The sequence below is a fragment of the Eulemur rufifrons genome, chromosome 7, assembly GCF_041146395.1.
Source record: "Eulemur rufifrons isolate Redbay chromosome 7, OSU_ERuf_1, whole genome shotgun sequence".
Classification (NCBI taxonomy): Eukaryota; Metazoa; Chordata; class Mammalia; order Primates; family Lemuridae; genus Eulemur; species Eulemur rufifrons.
Window position 1 is genome coordinate 151,345,477 of NC_090989.1, and position 19,895 is coordinate 151,365,371.

Genomic DNA, 19,895 nt, shown 5'->3' on the forward strand with positions numbered 1-19,895 from the left:
GAGTTTGTTGAGCTTCTTGGATATGCACATTAATGTTTTTCATCAAATTTGGAAAGATTTTGGCCATATTTTTAAGAATAGTCTTTCTGCCCCTTCTTCTCCCTCTCTCCCCTCATTCTGAGACTCCTATTGTGTGTATTTTAGTATGAGTAATGTTGTCCCACAGGTCTTTGATACTTTGTTCATTTTTACTCATTTTTTTTTTTCATTCTGTTCCTCAAACTGAATAATCTCAATTGACCTGTCATTAAGTTGGCTAATTCTTCTTGGCTAGTTCAAATATTGGTGAGTTTATATAGTAATTTTTTTTTCATTTCAGTTATTGTAATTTGCAATTCCAGAATTTCTATTTGATTTTCATTTATCATTTGTTTCTTTATTGTAATATCTGTTTGGTGAGACATCTTTCTCATAATTTCCTTCTGTAGATGTGGTTTTCTTTACTTCTGTGAACATGTTTTTAATAGTTGATTTAAAGTCTTTGTCTAGTAAGGCCAATATCTGGGCTTCCTCAGGCACAGTTTCTATTAACTGCTTTAAAAAAAAAAATTCTGTGTATAGACTGTACTTTCTTGGTCCTTCCCTTTGGAATACTAATAATTTTTTGTTGAAAATTATTAATAGACATTTTAAATAGTATAATGTGGCAACTCTGAAAATCAGATTCTTCCCTTCCTCCCCAGGGTTTGCTGTAGTTCTTGCTGTTCACTGTTGTTATTGTTGTTGCAGCTGTTGCTGCTGCTGCAGTGGCTGTTTGTTTCTTGATTTTTAAGCCTAATTTTATAAAGTCTGTATTCTTGTCATGTGTGTCCACTGAAGTAACTGTTTGGTTAGCTTAGTGGTAAGCTAATAATATAATTGGATAGTGATTTCCTTATATTCCTGGATCCAATATGTCTCCCAGTCTTCCCTGAGGGGCTTTGTGTCTGTGTTGGGACAAACAGTTTGCATGTTAGTCTTAGTCTTCACCTCCTACTTGCACAGAGCCTCAAGCTCAGTCAGATGCACACTGCTCTGTGCATGCTGTGGGATTCTGGATTCCTATGAATATGTAGGAGCTTTACAAAGCTCCCAATGGGCATCTCATTCTCCAGTTTTTCCTTTTAAGACTTTTGGTCAGCCTCTTGTTAGCCCAGAATGAGCCAACAATTTAGGTAGTTTTGATATTACATAATTATCACTGATTGTGTTTGACATATGCCCTTGGATATGGCTATTTGCACAGAGTGACAACAGCTATAAAGACAAGTCCTGAGAAGGAACTTTCCAGTGAGCTGCTAGACAGGTCAGATAATAAATAACAGTCTGTTGGGGATGGGGTTTGGGGGAAGCTCCAATACCATTCCCTAGTGGCTGCTAGGCTGCTGTTTTTCATGCCTGCGGTAGATGAAAGGCTATTGGTTTTCAAGACTACCGTGGATCTAGGGAAAGGGGAATGGGATTAGGGCAGGTTAAAATGCCACAAATCTCACTTTTTTTTTTTTTTTACCATGATTCAGCTATTTTTCTAGAATTAACACTTTTTAGGTTGCTGCAAGCCTTTAGTTAATAGCCAGTGTTTAAAGAAGTGATTTTGACAGTTTTTGCCAGTGTTTCATTGTTTTTATTGGGGAACAAATTTTCAGAGATTTTTACTCCAGCATTCCTGAGTTGGAACAGATTATACACTCTTGATACTTTTCAGCCTGAATCTCTAACCTTGAGGCAGGTCATACTGGCTTAAACCCAGGGAAGACAAACATCTGGAGGTGGGAAACTTCATCATCTGCCATGAGGCAGGGGGAAGGTGGCCCCACTGAGGCAGGGGCCATGTGGGTTCATGTCTTCGCTCCAGTAGCCAGTGATATTATGTAAGTAACTGCCTTGCATTTAACTTTCCTCTTCCATATAATGGGGATAATGTTGTTTACCTCACAGATTACTTACTGTGAGGATTAAATAAATTACCTCATGTAAGAGAAGAAAGGCCTGGTGTATACTGAAAAGCAATCAATAAATATTATTTCCTAATCCACTTGACATGGAGTAGGCACTAAATAAATGTATGTAGAATAAAGAAATGGGCGTGGAATGGTGGCTCACACCTGTAATCCCAGCACTTTGGGAGGCTAAGTCAGGAGGATCACTTGAGTCCAGGAGTTTGAGATCAGCCTGGACAACATAGAAAGACCCCATCTCTAATAAAATAAAATAAAATATCAGCCAGGCATGTGCCATGTGCCTGTAGTGCTAACCTCTTGGGAGGCTGAGGCAGGAGGATCCCTTGAGCCCGGGAGTTCAAGGTTGCAGTCAGCTAAGATCACAGCACTGCACTCCAGCCTGGGCAACAGAGTGAGAACCTGAAAGAAACAGATGAAAAACCAAAACCGACCAAACAAACAAAAGAAATGGCTAGAGCAACTGACTCCTAATTAGCACAATAGCTAAGGCTGTGGGCTCTAGGACCAAAGAGCCTGATTTCAGACATCCCACCTCTGTCACCTACCAGCTGTGTGATTTGGGGGCATTAGTTACTCTTTCTAGTGCCTATTTTGCTCAAATCTTGAGTGCACTGTGATCTCCTACTCTTTCACCTCCCTCTTTACTGCCACCTAGAGCTGTTCTGCATAAGGTACCTGCCTGAGGGTTAGGTAATTCTCCTCCTATGTAAATGCTCAGTGGATTCACACAATCCATTCAGCAAGTGTGTAAGGAGCCATGAGCTTCAGCATGGTGTTTCCCTCAACCCTAGGTAGCTATGGCTTCTGCCCCTGAACTTAACAGGGAATCTCGTCGGGATAAACACGAGCAGCTACAATAAGCATATATTATTTAATGTTTTTTAGGCTAAAATTTATATTTATGTAAATACAGTATAAAACTATATTTAGTAGGAGCCTAGAGAAGGGCAAGATCCTGGAGACTTGGATAGATAACAGTTTCTTTCAGCCTGGCTCTGCAAAGTAGATATGGCTGGTTCCTCAGGGAGGGGAGATGGAAGGATGGAATGAGGGGCACAACAGCCAAAGTAGAGAGAGACGTGAGGGCCCTTAATGGTAACAGTAGTAGTTGAGTGAGCTATGAGTATAGCCTGTGAGCTATGCTAATCACTGTTCATATTAAACTTGTTTAATCCCTACATAAACCTATGAATTCTGAGCTATTATTATCCCAATTTACAAATTAAATAACCAAGACCCAGAGAAGTTCAGTCTATCTACGTCACACTGCTGGTAAGTGATTGCATCAGAATCCTAAACTCTGCCATCTGTCTTATTCCAGAGCCCAAGGGGATATGGCTGTAAAGTAGTTGAAATCAGACAGCAGAGAGATTTGAACACTTTGAATACTGAGTAGTCCAATGGGATGGTTAATTTTATGTGTCAACTTCATTGAGTTAAGTGATATCTAGATAGCTGGTTAAACATTATTTCTGGGTGTCTGTGAGGATGTTTCCAGAAGAGATTAACATTTGAATCAGTAGACAGAGTAGAGAAAATCTGCTCTCACCAATGTGGGCAGGCATGACCCAATCCATTGAGAGGGCCCAGATATAATAAAACAGTGAAGGAAGGGTGAATTTGATGTAAGAAATAAGACCCCCAAACTAGGGTCTGGCCTGAAGGCCAGGTGGGTTCTTGGCTTCATGCAGGAAGAAATTCAAGAGTGAGCTGACAGAGTAAAGTAAAAGCAAGTGTATTAAAGTAAGAAGAGAAAAAGGAGGCTGCCCCATAGACAGGGCAGCAGCTCTCTCTTACAGCAACAGAGAGTAGCTCCTTGTGAGTTTCCAGGGTCTTATTTTATATATTCTATTTAATTTTATGTTAAGCAGAGGGAGGATTATTCATAAGATTTTGGGTAAAGGGGTGAGGAGTTCCCAGATGCAAGGGTTCCTCCCTTCTTTAAACTATATTGGGTAACTTCCAGGAGTTGCCATGGCATTTGTAAACTGTCATAGCCTTGGTGAGAATTTCTTTTAGTATGCTAACACATTATAAGGAGGGTATAATGCACAGTGAGGGGAACCTGAGGTTGTGTTTTTCATGGCCATCTGGGTTCTAGCTGGTTTTGGCCGGTTTCTCCGCCACAGTCTCTCTGTTTTATCACACCTTGGTTTGGAGTTTATGACTCATTATTAAACTGGGCCTGCCAGTTCCCTATCTCAAATTCACTGTTTCTTCTGGAGCTGAGACAGCCATCTTCCTCTGCCCTCAGACATAAGAATTCCAGGTTCTCAAACCTTCAGACTCTGGGACATGCCCCAGTGCATCGCCCCAACCCCCGCCATTACATACCACCAGCTTTCCTAGTTCTCTACTTGCAGATGGCAGATCAACAGATCACGAGACTTCTCAGCCTCCATAATCATGTAAATCAACTTCCACAATAAATCCCCTCTTATCTATCTATCCCTCCATCCTATTGATTCTGGATCTTTGGAGAACCCTGACTAATTCATCCAATCTCCTGGACTGGACCCATAAGTCAAAGGAGTGATGCTCTAATGGCAGAATTCCAGACATTAACAGTTGGAGGGTGGAAGAGAATATTCTCCTTTAGGAAGGGAGGATGCTTTCCCTCTTTCTCACCCTTCACAAGAAATTAGTCTCTACCTTCCAGATGTTGTACCCCATCCCCAGGAGTGACTGCAATGCTTGAAAGGAACAGTTTGTGTGACCGGCACATATTTTTCCCTTCAGAACCAAAATGGAAGTAAATGCTCATATTGGTCCATGTAAAGAAAGGGAAGACCACTGACTCAGCAGGCCATAGCTCTGTGAACAACATTCTTTTGGGACCACAATTTCCTCCCTGTAAAATATGGAGGTTGGATTAGATGTCTTTTAAGGCCCCTTCCACCATAACATTGTTATCTGAATCCTTTAACTCAAAGACAAATTCAGAATCTAAGCCACACTTGCTGTAAGATGAGAGTACGTAAGGAGGAGGACAGGTACCAGGCAGGAGTGTGGTGTCGCTGTCTGCTCCCCCCTCCTCCCCAGCACCCCTGCTTAAAATAGGGGACTGGGAAGAGTCCCCTCTTAGAAGCATGGGAATTAGAATGCCAGGAACCTTTTGTTTTCACACTATATTATAGTGAAACAGTTAAAATTTATTCCGAAGGTCAATATTCATTAAAACAAAACTAAGTCATAACTTTGAACATGACTTGGTGAAAAAATAATTAACTTCCTGCCAAAGTTTCCCAGTTATACTAAGTAACTTAAAACAGGCAGAGACACTTAAATAACTTTGCTAAGTGAACTCCAGAAGTATCAGAGTAAACAAACACACTCAGGATAAAGCACTAGAGGCTTCAGTATAAGTAATGGGAATGGATTTTTTTTTTTTTTAAAAGCAAGCATACCAGAGTCTGCACATTGCATATGTCTGACTTCAAAACAATCACTCCTGAGAGAATACCAGCTCAAAATATTTTAGAAATACTTGTAGTAGAATTATATTCAGAGGCAGAGAATATTCTCTTTAATGTCCTAGGATGAGTTCAACCTTAAATCTTTGAGGATGGGCTTGATTTCTGAAACCAACCACAAATTAGACCAGAACCTTGCATAGTAAATAAGGAGGATAATCAAGATGAATAATCAAGATTAATCACTCTGGATTTCTAAATGAGATGTGGCCTTATTGACTTTTTTTTGGCTTTGTAAATTTTCTAATTTGGGGATGGTGGAGTATAGCCATACTGCCTGCCTTTTTTACAGATAGATTGGTATGTATTTGTGATACCCCTGGTATCAGTCAGGCTATGGCAGGACACAAGACTGCACACTCAAAGGGCAAGAGGGCATTCCTGAAAAGGGCTTAGGAGGGCCTCTTTACAGAGGTATTGGCAGGTTGAGGAAGTAACCCAGGGCAGTGAAACACCCAGAGGGCCAGCACCAATGGAAGTTGTTGCTACCCAGTTTGAAAGGGCAAAGGGGAGGAAGGGCCTATCAGAACCCAGCAACAGCTACAGCGAGAGGGTGGTTGACCCATTCAAGAGGTGCCTGTGGAGAGCACACTGCAGTCCCTGCCGAAGTGATGCCCAGCTTCTCTTCTCACATGCTCCAATCTTCAGTCCCCCAGGGTGAACGCAACCAGAAGCCAGGCGCAAGCTTACTGAATGATGCCATCCACAGAGGTCAGAGGTCAGCCTCCTGGTGCAGAGCAGGCCAGAACAGGGCAGAGCTTGGATCCAGAGAGGCCAGTGGAGAACAGCACATACACACGTGTGCATCGTTCCTTTCTGTTCCACAGAGGGAGGGAGGGAGCAGCTCTACTGCACAGGAGAACAATCTTGCCTATTCCTTGATCTCATTTCTCCCCAGGTGTTTATTCCTTGGTCTCTATGTGCTGCATTGGATCAGGTTAAAGTCTAAAAATAAATCAAGTTATTCCTGTCTGAGAAAAAGATAGGCTTTTTAGTAAATGGTGTTGGGACAAATAGAAATCCATCTGGAAATCATGAAGTGATCCTAAACCTTACACTGAAATAAACTCCAAATGAACCAGAGATCTAAATGTAAAACATGAAACCAGGAAGTATTGCACAGGTAAATTAATTTATAAACTGAGAGTGAGGAAAATCTTTCTAAATTCAGTAATAAAAGTGGGGAAAGATTGATAAACTTTACTACCTAAAAAATAAAACACCAGAAGCAAAATCAAAAGACAAATGACAAACTAGGAGGTAACATTTGCAAGTTATCTCAAGGATGAGAACAAGTACACAAAAAACTCTTAACAATAGAGAAGTCCAGAAATATAGACAAGAGTCATGAATAGAGAGAACTGTGAAAACAGAGAGAAAAAGAAATGCAATTCACCCCATATGGAATGATGCGCAATTTCCCTTACAATAAGAGAAATGCAAATTAGCATTCTCCTGGATCCAAACATTTGATAACGTACTCTGTTAAGAGTATAAGTGCAAAATGAGACAAACCCTATGCTAGAGGATTTGGCAAAATTTAACAAAATTACACATGCATTAACCGTTGACCCAGCAATGTCATTTCTAGGAACATACCTTGACAATACATCTCCACAAATAATACCATTTGCATAAGTTTATGCAACACAACATTGCCTGTAGTAGCAAAAGATTAGAAACAACCCAAATTTCCATCAACAGGAGAGGCAATAAGTAAACTGCAGTGCATGCATGAATTGGAGACAGGTGTCATAAAAAGACAAATGAGAATGTCTGTGACCTGAAATAATCTCTAGAATATATTTTTAGATTTAAACAGCTAGCCCACAGCAGTATATAGAGCATGCTGTATTTTGTGTGTAAGGAAAAAAAGGATTAAGAATGTATTTAGGTATTTGCTAATATTTGCAAAAAGAAGCAATAAAAATAATTACCTGTAGGAGGTCGGGGGCATGAAATGAAGGGAGAGGATTGGAAGTGAAATTTCTGTGAGTTTGGTTACCTTTTCATATTGTTTTTAACTTTAGGGCCACGTAAATGTTTTACATATTCAAAAAAAATAAAAAAGCAAAAATCCTAAAATGGAAAACAAATTGGGACAAATGAGCCTAACTTCATTTCAAATGTGGCAACGACAGCTACACAGAGAACAGAATTATTTCAGTACTCTAATTATATACCCATAATGGGATATGATCTAAGGATAAATGAATAGAAAGATCTTAGACTTCACTTAGTAATTTATTGTTAATATAGTATTATAATTCTGAATTAGGAGAAAATAAATGTTATATTATTACAAACCAAGACTTTCAGTGTCAGAGAAAAGAGATACAAAAACAAATATTAAATCAAAGAACTTAAAACACTGTAAGGTTAAATTTGAATTAAAAAGATCCACATAAAATCAGCTTTTAAAAGTTTGTCTTTCCTAGATCTGTCCACTGAGGAGGCTTAGCAGCAATGATACTCTAGTGTTAATGAGCACACCTTGCCCCTTAATCTTGGTATCTAAATATCATTCCTCACCAATACGGGAGAATGCCCTTATTCTTAGGAAATGGATGTTGAAATATTTAGGAGTGAGATGTCATGAGTCTACAGTTTATCTTCAAATGGTTCAGCTGTATGTGTGTGGATGTGGGTGGGAGGGTGGGGTGGTAAGAATTTAATTACTACACCAAGCAATCCCTTTTCCTGCACCTGGCCTAACCTCCTGAAGAATGAACTTGAGCTGTCCACACTTTCTTGATGACATGGCTTCCATTCCGAAGATGAAACAAAACCTGGAATAACACTCATGAAAAGATCTAAATTACCAAATTGCCTGTCCCTGAGATTTGGAAATCCTAAAAATCGTGCCTGTGTGCTCTAATTTTCTGCTTTAAGCTACTTAAATCCTTTCAATTCAGACATTCTCAAGAACATATATGATACTTCAACTTACTAGTCAAATGCATTTATTGAAATACCATTTCCTAATGCTTTTTTTCAGTTTCTCTGGCTGCCACAGGTGGAGAGCTTTCATAAGCAGTTACTGGCTTTGATGTGGCAGCAGATGTTGCACAAAGGTCTTTGCTTGAGAATTGGGAAACACAGGTTCTTGCTAGGGCACTGCAACTAACTTGCTGTGTAGCTTTGGGCTAGTCACATCACCTTTTGGGATCTTAGTTTTCCAACTGCCAAGAGTAAATATTGGACTTTTCTTCCACTGTGAACAGTGATTTAGAATTTTCTCCAAGTAGAGTGATGTCTGCCAATAATAGGAGCAGCAAGAGAGACAAGAGTAGGGTTTCACTAAAGTATGAGGTAGCACCTGGAATAGGAAAGGAACCGCCAGTCCATATAATTTTTTGGTATCAATCCTTTGTCAAATTCTTTAAACATATTAAAATGAACAAGGTAACAAATAGTTCCTCAATAACAAGAAATATTTTGGTATATAATTTTATTTATGATTGTCCTTAATTCCAACAAATTTTTTTTCTACCTAAAAGGAAAAGGATGGGTTCTGAGTGGTTTCAGCTATCCACACTTCCCTATGCCTGCAATTCATGTGGCAGCCTGCACAGCTATGCTAGACTTGGCTGAGGATTTGTAATACACCTCCGATTTTGGTTTAATATGTTCCCAAATAATTTACCATGGCAGTACTGTTGAAACACAGTAAATCCTCTGTTTACTTGCATGACTGGGGAATTAGACAATCAACCGTAACTATCTATCAAAAGTGTTAAAATACAAAATGCACTAAGCATGAAATCCAATTGAAAACCATTTCATTCTCTTAATTATTCATTAGGTTCCTTAGAGTCTGAGAGACCTTCAAGGTCATTATTGTGAACATTAATTATCACTGTATTGTAGCAATGGAAAAATGGATTTTAAAATAGTTCTGTGTAGTAGAATACTGCTAGTAAAAGAATTCACCATTTTATTTGGGGGTGTGTGAATCCACCCTTCTGCTACATGGTGAAAAAATGGGAATATTGGAAGTGAACCTTCGGGAGTCTTTTTGGTGCCTGGGATAGGTTCCAGTTTACATAAACTGTGCAGAGGCCTGAAAGGAGAGGGCGCCTGCTGATTGGGATGGGGGTTGGGAGTGGGTGGAATGAACCTGTGCTAGGCAGAGATGGCAAGTTTTCCACTGGCCAGGGGTGATGCTTTGCCCCTTAGCCAGTGGCTATTTTGTTGTTGTTTTTTAATTCATCCAACATTGACCAGAAGCCTTCTATTTACCATGACTTGTGCTGGTTTGGAAACAACAGAATGGAGTTGGTTGGGTGGTACAGCTTCAAGTAAATTCTTTCCACAGTATAAGCCGGGAGTATACTTTTCAGCCATTTCTTCCTAGCCCCTCAAAGCACACAACCAGTAGTGAGGGGGATTGTGAAATTTACACCTGTTCAATATAAATGCATCTAATGACTGATATGTTTAAATATGAGTTCTTCAAGCAAAGCTCTATAAAGTGGTTCATTTTGTAGTGACTGTCCAGAGACCTGTTTTCAGGCCCCCTCTGTGTCCTCTTTCTTTGCCACTCCACTTCCACTCTAACACACACCTACAACCCCGATTCTCAGGACTAGGCTTGCTTAGGCTAGGGACAGTCCAATGAGTTCAGCTGGTTGTGTCCGTATGACAAAATAATGCTAGAGAAGTTCTGTGAATGAAGTGGGCTGCCACTCAAACAGAATCATATTTGAAACTGTACTAGCTTGTCAGATTCTACTTTCTGGGAAAGCAGAATTGTCTGTATTTTCATGACAGACTGATTCTTCAACTTGTTTTAGATGAGTGGCATGTTTAAGACATAGTAGGAGCTATGTCTTAAACATTAGCACTAGGAATGCACCATAAACAGCTAGCAAGGGTGTGGATATGAGCCCTCTGGCTGGCTGAGAGGGCAAGCTGGCTGAGTCATCTGCTCTCCAGCTTCGCGGCATTGCCATGATTTAAAATGTCCAATTCTTTGACACTCCCTTCAAAAGATAGAGCTTAATTCCCCTCCAATTTAATGTGGGCTGGAGTTAGTGACTTGCTTCTAACATCTAAGAACAAAGCAGAAATGATGGTGTGTGCATATGGAGGTTAGGTGATTGAAAGGCATACGGCTTCCTGTTTGCTCTCTCTCTGAGCCCTCCCTCTGTGGGAAGCCACCTACCATGTCATGGGCATATGTAAGCAGCCCTATGGAGAGCTCTCATGGTGAGGAACTGGGGCTTCAGGCCAACAGTCATGTGAATGAGCCACTTTGAAGGCAGTTCCTTCAGCCTGAGTCAAGCCTTCAGATGACTGACTGCAGCCGCAGATGGCAGCCAGACTGTAACCTCAGGAGAGATTCTGAGCTAGAACTACCCAGCTAAGCCACGCTCGCATTCCTGACTCTCAGAGACTGAGCGAGAGAGTTAATATTTGTGGTTTTAAGCTGCTGTGTCTGGGAGTGAGTTGTTCAACAAAAATAGATAATATATGTACCTACCTGATATAGTTGTCGAGTTACCTTTCTCATCCCTTCGCTTGATGGCGCTATTGTGCAGCTGCACAATCCTGTGAAGAGGACTGTCTCACAGCTCTGAGGTGTGTCGCACCTGCCCAGTGCACACTGGGAATCAGGTCCTTGACCACAGTTTCACAAACCATCTAGCTGCTCTCTGGATACTTGGGAGTTGAGTATTTTTACCCTTGAAATACACAACTTAATAAGCTTTTTATTTTTCACAAACACTCAAGAAAAAAGATTTGTCACAATATCCCATCCATATCCCATGGAGCAGATTGAATATCCAACATTACATGCATTTATTGCTTTGATTCTGACAGCTAAAAATCCCATTAAAATGACACATGCTTTACTAGGAGTACTTACAATCCAAATTCACCAGTTTGTATTATTTTTATGAACACTATAAAAATATCTCAAAAAAGCTTCTCTTCTTAACTTTTTGTAAATTATAACCAAAGATTAATATAAATTGCATAATTTCAAGAAATAACATCTATTTCTTGCTCGTGAAAATTATTCATCTCTCCATTATTCATCTCCTCAGTTGTAATGCAAATTGGAAGGTTATCCTTATAGATGAGTAGTTTATAGTCTGGTCAGTCAATGACTAAACATTTCAGTTTGAAGAATGCACATCTTCACCAAGAATAATGTAGAGCTTGAGTTTGTGATAGATGACCTCACCAAAAATTCTTTACTTTTAACTTAATCAGAAAAAGTATCTTAATTTAATTGGCTTGTATTTGGAGGGAAAATAGTGAAAATAAATATAATGCACGTTTCCCTTATGCTTTACAAGTTCCCCAGAAAAATCTGATGGAATTGTGCTTTGGAGATTTTATGACTGTTCATTCATTGCTGCCCATGATATTCTTATACTGTATTCAGAACATGTAGTAAGTCCCACTAGTTCCAGAAGGGAAAATGGCAACTTTTTGATTTATCATCCAACAATGGTTACTTTTTGCATTCTAATTTGTTTTCTTTAAGACAACAGATGAAAACACTGAAGTGTTTTTGTTTTTAGATTTTTCATCTGTCTTAATTTTGATTGCTTCTGGTGGCAGGGATGTGTGGAGAAGTAGATAAGAATTCCAGGTAGAGTGAAGACTTGAGTATACATACTCATACCACTCACATGCGTATGAGATATATATCATATATAACAATTATGTGTATGTAGTATATACGTAGACACAGGAAATAAAAAATAAACCAGTTTCCTCTGGGGACAGAAACTGAGTGGTAGGAGGTTAGGGAGAGAGACCTACTTTTCACAGCCTACACTCTTACAGTTTTTTTACTTTTATACTAAGTGCCTGTGTTACCTATCTTAACTTTTTTTAATCAAAAGACATGTAAAAAGGCTGGGTGCACTGGCTCACACCTGTAATCCCAGCACTTTGGAAGGCAGAGGCAGGAGGATCACTTGAGGCCAGGAGTTTGAAACCAGCCTAGGCAATACAGTGAAGCCCTGTCTCTACAGCAAATTTAAAAGTTAGCCAGGCATGGTAGTATGCACCTCTAAGTCCCAGCTACTCGGAAGGCTAGGTGGGAGGATCGCTTGAGCCCAGGAGTTCAAGGCTGCAGAGCTATGATTGTGCCACTGCACTCCAGTATGGGTGACAGAGTGACACCCCGTCTCTAAAAAAAAAAAAAAAAAAAAATACATGTAGTAAGGAAATCCAATAATCTTTTGTCCTCTTACCAAGTTTGTATAACTCTGAAGGTCACTGTTGGGAAAGCTCATGGTGGCAAGGCTACTCCTAACTGTTAGGAGATAATTCTATATGAATCTTTTGCATGTCTATATATCCTGAGGAAAGGCACTGACATCCTTTGTTTCAAACAAAGGATTTTTGAAGGATGTTTACATAGCAAGCAACCTTGAAGACAGAGCTAGTTTCTGCCCATAAAGCAGAGGGCACATTTGTTTGCTGTCCAGGATAATAAAGATAATGTTTCTCTCAGGTTGAACAGGTTTGCTAAGAGTCGCTTTAAAAGAATGGGGTTACCTAAACTCAGAGTTTCTTGGCTATGATGCAAATTCACTGCGTGTGCAGAATCTACCTGGGCTGCTCCACATTCTCCCCATGGACTTGGAGGGTACAGGGAACTGACACAAACATGAAGCCTCTGCTGACTGCTACACAATGAGTAATAATGTCCTTTGTCTCTGACCCAGGAGTCTCGTCTTCTGTCGACAACTATGAAACTGTGACAGGCTAACTTGTTAGCTCACAAGTGTGGTAAAATTTCAAACCCTTTGTAGTTCTTGACACTAATAATATAGATTTTGATAGTTAAGACACCCATCTTAATCAAAATCTAAATTTAGAATGAGCAGTTCTCCACAGGAGCAATTTCACAGAGGAATTCTATTACTTCAGTGGCTTTATTCCAGGCATGTGTTAGATACACAGAAGACACAGAAAAGACCCATTGGCCATTTAGCTTGTTCCCTGCTATTACAAGAAATTAAAATGGTACTGCGAGCCAAATTGTGTCTTTGGCTATTTGGCAGATGCCAAATGGTCATTACTCTATGTTATAGGTTTCCAGTAAAAACACAGCAAAAATAAAATACCTTCCCTAGGATATTCAAAATACCTATATGATATTTCATCTACTCTAACTTGTATCCAACACTACAGGGAGGATGAAAACCATTTACATATTTCCTTCCAGAAGGATGAGCAGGGTCTTTTAATATATGAAAGAAAATACATTTCTGTTTTTCATTTCTCGATGTGACCTGGATAGGTCAGCTACCTGTGTAGGCTGTAGAATGTATTTCTGTTGGGAAAGCTCATGAGTTGTGCTGGTGATGGGGCTACTCCTAACTATTGGGAGATAATTCTGTATGAATCTTTTGTGTGTCTGTACATCTTCTAAGGAAAGGCACTGACATCCTTTGTTCCAAACTATTTTTTGAATGATGTTTACATAGCAAACAACCTCAAAGATAGAGCTGAAGACATCAAAATGTCTTCAGCAAAAATGTAAAGGTCTTTTTCTCTTCCTTTTGTTCCTACTTGATATGTTGAGACATTTTAAACATGATGTGAAATAGTTGACTATAATTGATTTGATCTAAAGGTTGCTGTTATATTTTAAACATAAATTTATATAATCAGAATATTAATTCTGTTCACCTCCACTGCTCTTTATATAGACTTTTTACCCATCGCCTTCTAGAAGCTAAATTTTCACATCTAAACTATTTTCATTATGTCATAGATGCCTTCTGAATGCTGTCCAAACATGAAAAATCAAATGGTGAATTACCTCCATTAAAATCTGAGTCATGTTGGGAAGAGTTTAGGATGGCAGTCAAATCTATTATAAAAACTGTGTAGTGCCGCATGGAGATGCTGGAGAATATTTAGGGCAGCAAAATATATCCAATGCATCAGTCAAAGTCCTGGCAGGAAACAGATGGCATACTCAAATTTGGTAATTTGAGCAGAGTTTTAAAAAAAGACTATTCACTAAGGTATGAGCAAAGTTTGAGGAAACCACAAAGGCTGGTGCAGCACCCTGAAGCTGGTAATAATTGAGAGTCATTACCATTCCAGGCCTGAAGGTCAAGGACAGAGAGCAGATACTCAATTATATGGAGAGAGCAGCCTGACTAGAGCTGTGGCCTTCTATCCACGGACACAGGCAACTTGTCATGACTCAGGCACAGAGACAGCCAAGGAACAAATATTCTGACCTTACTCTCTTCCCTCACTCCAGTCTCCTGCCAATGGCCCCATTAACTGAGCTCAATCAGGGACCAGAGGACAAGGAAGCCCACTGGTGTTGTCCATAAAGGTCAGCCTCTCAGGGCACAGAGGAGGATGGAGAAGGGTAGACAGAGGGTGTGGATGGACAGACAGAATATAACCAGCATAGTCAATTTAACCTGAAATGTGTTTCTTAACCACTGAACTCTGTATCATATTTGAAGGGGACAGTTACAATTTTGCAACTTTTTTTTATAAGCACTGGTTTGTTTTGTTTTGTTTTGTTTTTTTGCCATAGGAAATAATAGGTTCTCTACATTAATTGAGGTGTGTTTGGATGTATCATGTAGAATAATGGAATTTTTAAGCTGAAGGGGAGATAGGGGCTATCTAATGAGTCCCTCTCACATAATATTTTTAAACATGCCTTAGAAAGAGGGGGAAGCATCACTATGTTTATGCCAAGTCAGAAAACTTTTAAATAACTGGAACTGCTGCCTCAGCTTTTGCTAGTATTAAAACCTAACTTACAGAAAATCAATTAGCAACTCTGGTTTGAGAAGACTAGGTAATAAAATCATTTCTCCTTTCTCTTAGAAACCATCTAGCAGTAATAAGGACACTGAGAAACAGAAAAGCAAACCTCATCTTTGACAAAACAAGGAGACACCTGAAGCTCAAAGCCAGAGTGGTTCCCAGGGCTGCGAGAGTCAGTAGGAATGCTGGCAGAAGTTGAGAGAGCTCACTCATGGTTGCAGATCTCAGTTGAGGCTGGCGGACACGCCAAGATAAAGGGCTTGGGGAAGAGGGTGAACAAAGCCAAATCCTAACCAGAGGAGCAGTACGCAGAGACCTAAGCTAGAAGCAAAGGGTGCAGGGCTGAATGAAGATGGAGATAAGCCATACATTTGCAGGAAGCAGTCTGCCAGTGAGCAGGGAGAGGAAAAGACTGCACCGCGAGCTGCCTAGTTTTTGGCTTGGGATAAGTAAAGGCTAAAACAATTTACTCACTCAATCCTGAGCCATAAGTCAAACTCGTTCCAGCCAGGAATCTGGACTCTACCAACATATACTTCTTGCAAGTAGCGTATGCAAGAGAAAGTGAGACAACAGGGGATCAAACATGTGCTGGTCGCACTTCAAAAAGAAGCGAAAGAAATGAAGGAAAAACTGGAAGCAGTCCTTGGAAAAATAGACACTAAAGGAAACTGAGTAAGGGCCATAGAGGGCAGGAATGAAAACAGTGCACAAAACAGAGTTTAAGAGGATTAGAGAGAGTAGGTTATAACTTTAAATACAAAGGTCACAGTAGGACTCCTTGAGAGAGTAACAATTTGAACAAAGTCTTAGAGGAAATGAAGGAGTTAGCTGTGCCCTGAGGGAGTGTTCCAGGCAGAGGTAAAAGCCAGTGCAAAAGGCCTGAAGCAGAGCCATTGCTGGTGCATTTGAGGGACAATTTTATTAATATTTGGAGCATACACATTCATAGAGTATTACCTTACTAATTCTACACCTTAGCATTTTAAACTTCCCTTCCTTGTCTTTTTTAATGCTCTTTGCTCTGAATTTAACTTTATTAAGACCATCATTTTGGCTTTATTTGCGTTTATATTTGCCTGGTATGTCTTTGCCCATCTTTTTATTTTAAAACTTTTTGAATTAATTTGTTTTAGGTAGGTCTCTTACATATAATACCGAGCTGTGTTTTAATTCATCCAATTTGGACATTTTTGTTTATTCACAAGTGATCTTAGCACATTTGCAATAACTGATAGGACAAATATGTTCACCCTAGTGTTGTCATATTATTTTCTGTCCTCAGTTCTCATCTTACTTAACCTGGCACCAACATGTGGCACCACCACTCCTTAATTCCTGTCCTTCACTTGCTTCTGAGACACTCCCCTTCCCCTTTCTCTTGGTTTAACTCCCATTTCATTGGCTAGTTCTTCTCAAGCTCCTTTACTATTTCCTCCTCTTCTGCCAACTTCTTACTATTGGAGCTAAGGACCAAGGTTCAATCCTTGGTCCTCTTCTCTAACTGCACTCACAGCTCAGGTGAGCTCATCCAGTCTCACAGCTTCAGATATTATCTTTGTGCTGATGACTTGCAAATTCCTATCTCCAGTTTTGACCTTTGACTGCCAGAGGCCTATATACTGACTCAAATTTCCAAAAGGCATTTCGAACTGAAGAGTATCCAACACGGGACTACTGACTTTCCTCCAAACCCGTTTCTCCCGTAGTCTTCCCTACCTCAGCTGTCAATTTACTTCTGTCTCTCATACTTTACATCCACCATGTCATCGATTCCTGAGAACTCTACCTTCCAAATATTTCTAGAATGCAAATGCTTCTCATCACTTCTACTGCTACCACCCTGGTACAATCAACCCAACTCTTGCCTCAAAGATTGCAGTAGGCAGCTTCCATCCTTGTGCCTCTGCTGTGTATTCTCAACACAGAAGCCTGAGTGATTCTGTTAAGACATAAGTCTGATAATGTCACTCATCTGCTCAGAACTCCCTGATGACTCCCCATTTTTCTCAGAATAAAAGCTAAATAAAGAAATCTATTAACAAAACTATCACTAAGAAAAAAAATCACATGGCTATCTCCATAGATGATGAGAAAGCATATAATAAAATTCAGCAATCATCTTGATAAGTAAAAGACTTTCAATAAAATAAGAATTGATGGATTCTTACTTAATGATAAAATATATTTATCTCAAACCCAGAGGCAACCTCCTACTTGCTGAGTAAACACCACAAACACTTCCTTAGTATCAGAAACAAGACGTGAAAGGAGGGAAAATTATAATTGTTTTTATATTATATGACTGTAAACTTGGAAATAAGAAAATCAACTGCTATAAATTGTAAGAGATTTTATTCTGAGTAGAAAATTAATATATACATATTAATGTTGATATATACAGGCAATACCTAATTAGAAGATATAATGGAAGAAACAGTCTCATTTGCACTAGTAACGAGAAAGATAAATTACATAGGAATAAACTTTATAAGAAATGAGCAAGATTTATGTAAAGATGTGCTAGGGGCTGGGCGAGGTGACTCACGCCTATAATCCTAGCACTCTGGGAGGCCAAGGTGGGAGGATAGCTTGAGGTCAGGAGTCTGAGACCAGCCTGAGCAAGAGCAAGAGCCCAGTCTCTACTAAAAATAGTAAAAATTAGCTGGGTGGGGTGCTGCATGCCTGTAGTCCCAGCTACTTGGGAGGCTGAGGCAGAAGGATCGCTTGAGCCCAGGAGTTTGGGGTTGCTGTGAGCTAGGCTGATGCCATGGCACTCTAGCCCGGGTAATAGAGTGAAACTCTGTCTCAAAAAAAAAAAAAAAAAAAAAAAAAAAGATGTGCTAGGTATGGAGGATGGAGGCCTAAGAACAACATCAGCCTCTCTGGTTAGATGCACTTGCTTGAAATCAGGCCAGTGGAATTTAGGAAACCATGTCCTTTGGCTCCTGCCCCTACCCCTGAATAGGAAGGTTGTGGCTTTTTTTGCCACAAGTTTCAGTCCTTATTCTCTAGCTTCCTGAGTGTTGAGAAGCAGTAGTGGTTGTGGCAGCTTCTTGATCCAGTTTTGAAATCCCAGGATGACAGATTGACATGTTCATTCTCCACATGCAGGCAGTGGCTGTGGTTCCAGGCCCCGCATGGCTCCAGGAGCCTCCTCAGAAGCAGAAGCTCCCATGGTGGGCCAGCCCAGCAGTGTTGTTCACTCCACGCTGTCCAGCCTAGAACTGCTTCTCTAGGCCTTCCAATGATGTGGTAAGGACTTAATTCTCTTTATTAAATCTCTTCATTTGTAAAATACATAAAGTGGTTTCTGTTTTCTGCACTGAGATTTGACTGATGTATTTACTATTGGAAGTGGTTGAGGGAATCAGACCCTCAAGCTGGGAATCTGGGGTAGGTTTGAATGGCTGGGTTTGAAGACAGTGGTGGCCTTGCCACCAGTGGAAGTGGCATACTATGAATCCAGGCATGCAGTGGGAAAAGTTACGTAAATTATCACCTGTGGTCACCTGGAATGAACAGTTTACTGAAGGCAAGTCTTCAGTGGCTGCTACAATAGGTGGTTGTTTTTATTTTTTTTTTGAGACAGAGTCTCACTGTATCACCTGGGCTAGAGTGCAGTGGTGTCATCATAGCCCACTGTAACCTCAAACTCCTGGGCTTGAGCAATTCTCCTGCCTCAGCCTCCTGAGTAGCTGGGACTATAGGTGCCATGCCACCACGCCCAGCTAATTTTTCTTATTTTTTTGTAGAGATGGGGTCTTGCTCTTGCTCAGGCTAGTCTTGAACTCCTGGCCTCAAGCAATCCTCTCACCTCAGCCTCCCAGAGTGCTAGGATTACAGGTATGAGCCACCACACCTGGCCTTCAATAGATGGTTATAATTAGAATGAGGGACACAAGAACTGTCAGGTGGGTTGGGATTTTGACTGTACTGGAGAGTTTAAAGCAAGAGAATGATGTATTATAAAGATTCAAAAATTAAAATCTTATGATTCTGGTACATAAACCAACAGATTAATAGAATAGAAGAGAAAGTTCATCAATATAGAAAGAAATTCAATGTATGATAATGGCATTATAAAATCAGTAGGGGAAATATGGATTATTAATTATTAAAGATGGTTGGGAAGGTAAAGTTGGATCCATTCCACTTACCTCATATCAAATTAAATTCCTGATGAGTCAAATTTTAAAAGAAAAAAAGTATAACTGTGAGATGTAAAAAAGAAACTATGGAAAGATTTTCAAAGTAATCTCAAAGCGGTGAAGGCCTTTCTAAGTATGATACAACTCAGAAGTAGTAAGTAGTGAAAGAAGTTTGGTAAAATTGACCAGTTGTTATAGAAATGTCTGCATGGCCAAGAAACAAAACAAAAACCAGGCAAGCAAGCAAACAAAAGAGCATAAGGAAAGTTAAAAGTCATGATAAATTGAGAAAAATTTGACAGTCACATTTAAGAAAAAGGACTATTTTTACTTTTATATAGTTTCTATATTTAGTAGAAAATTGGACAACATATATAAATAGGTAAAATTCACAGAAATGACAGAGAAATGTCTCTTTAACCTGAGAAGATGCTCTCACCCTTACTCATAATAAGAGAAATGCAAATTGAAACATTTTTTCATCTATCAAATTGATGGGTTTCATTTTTGGCCCAAATAGAATAAGTCCACTGCAGCCTATGTCACCCAGTGAT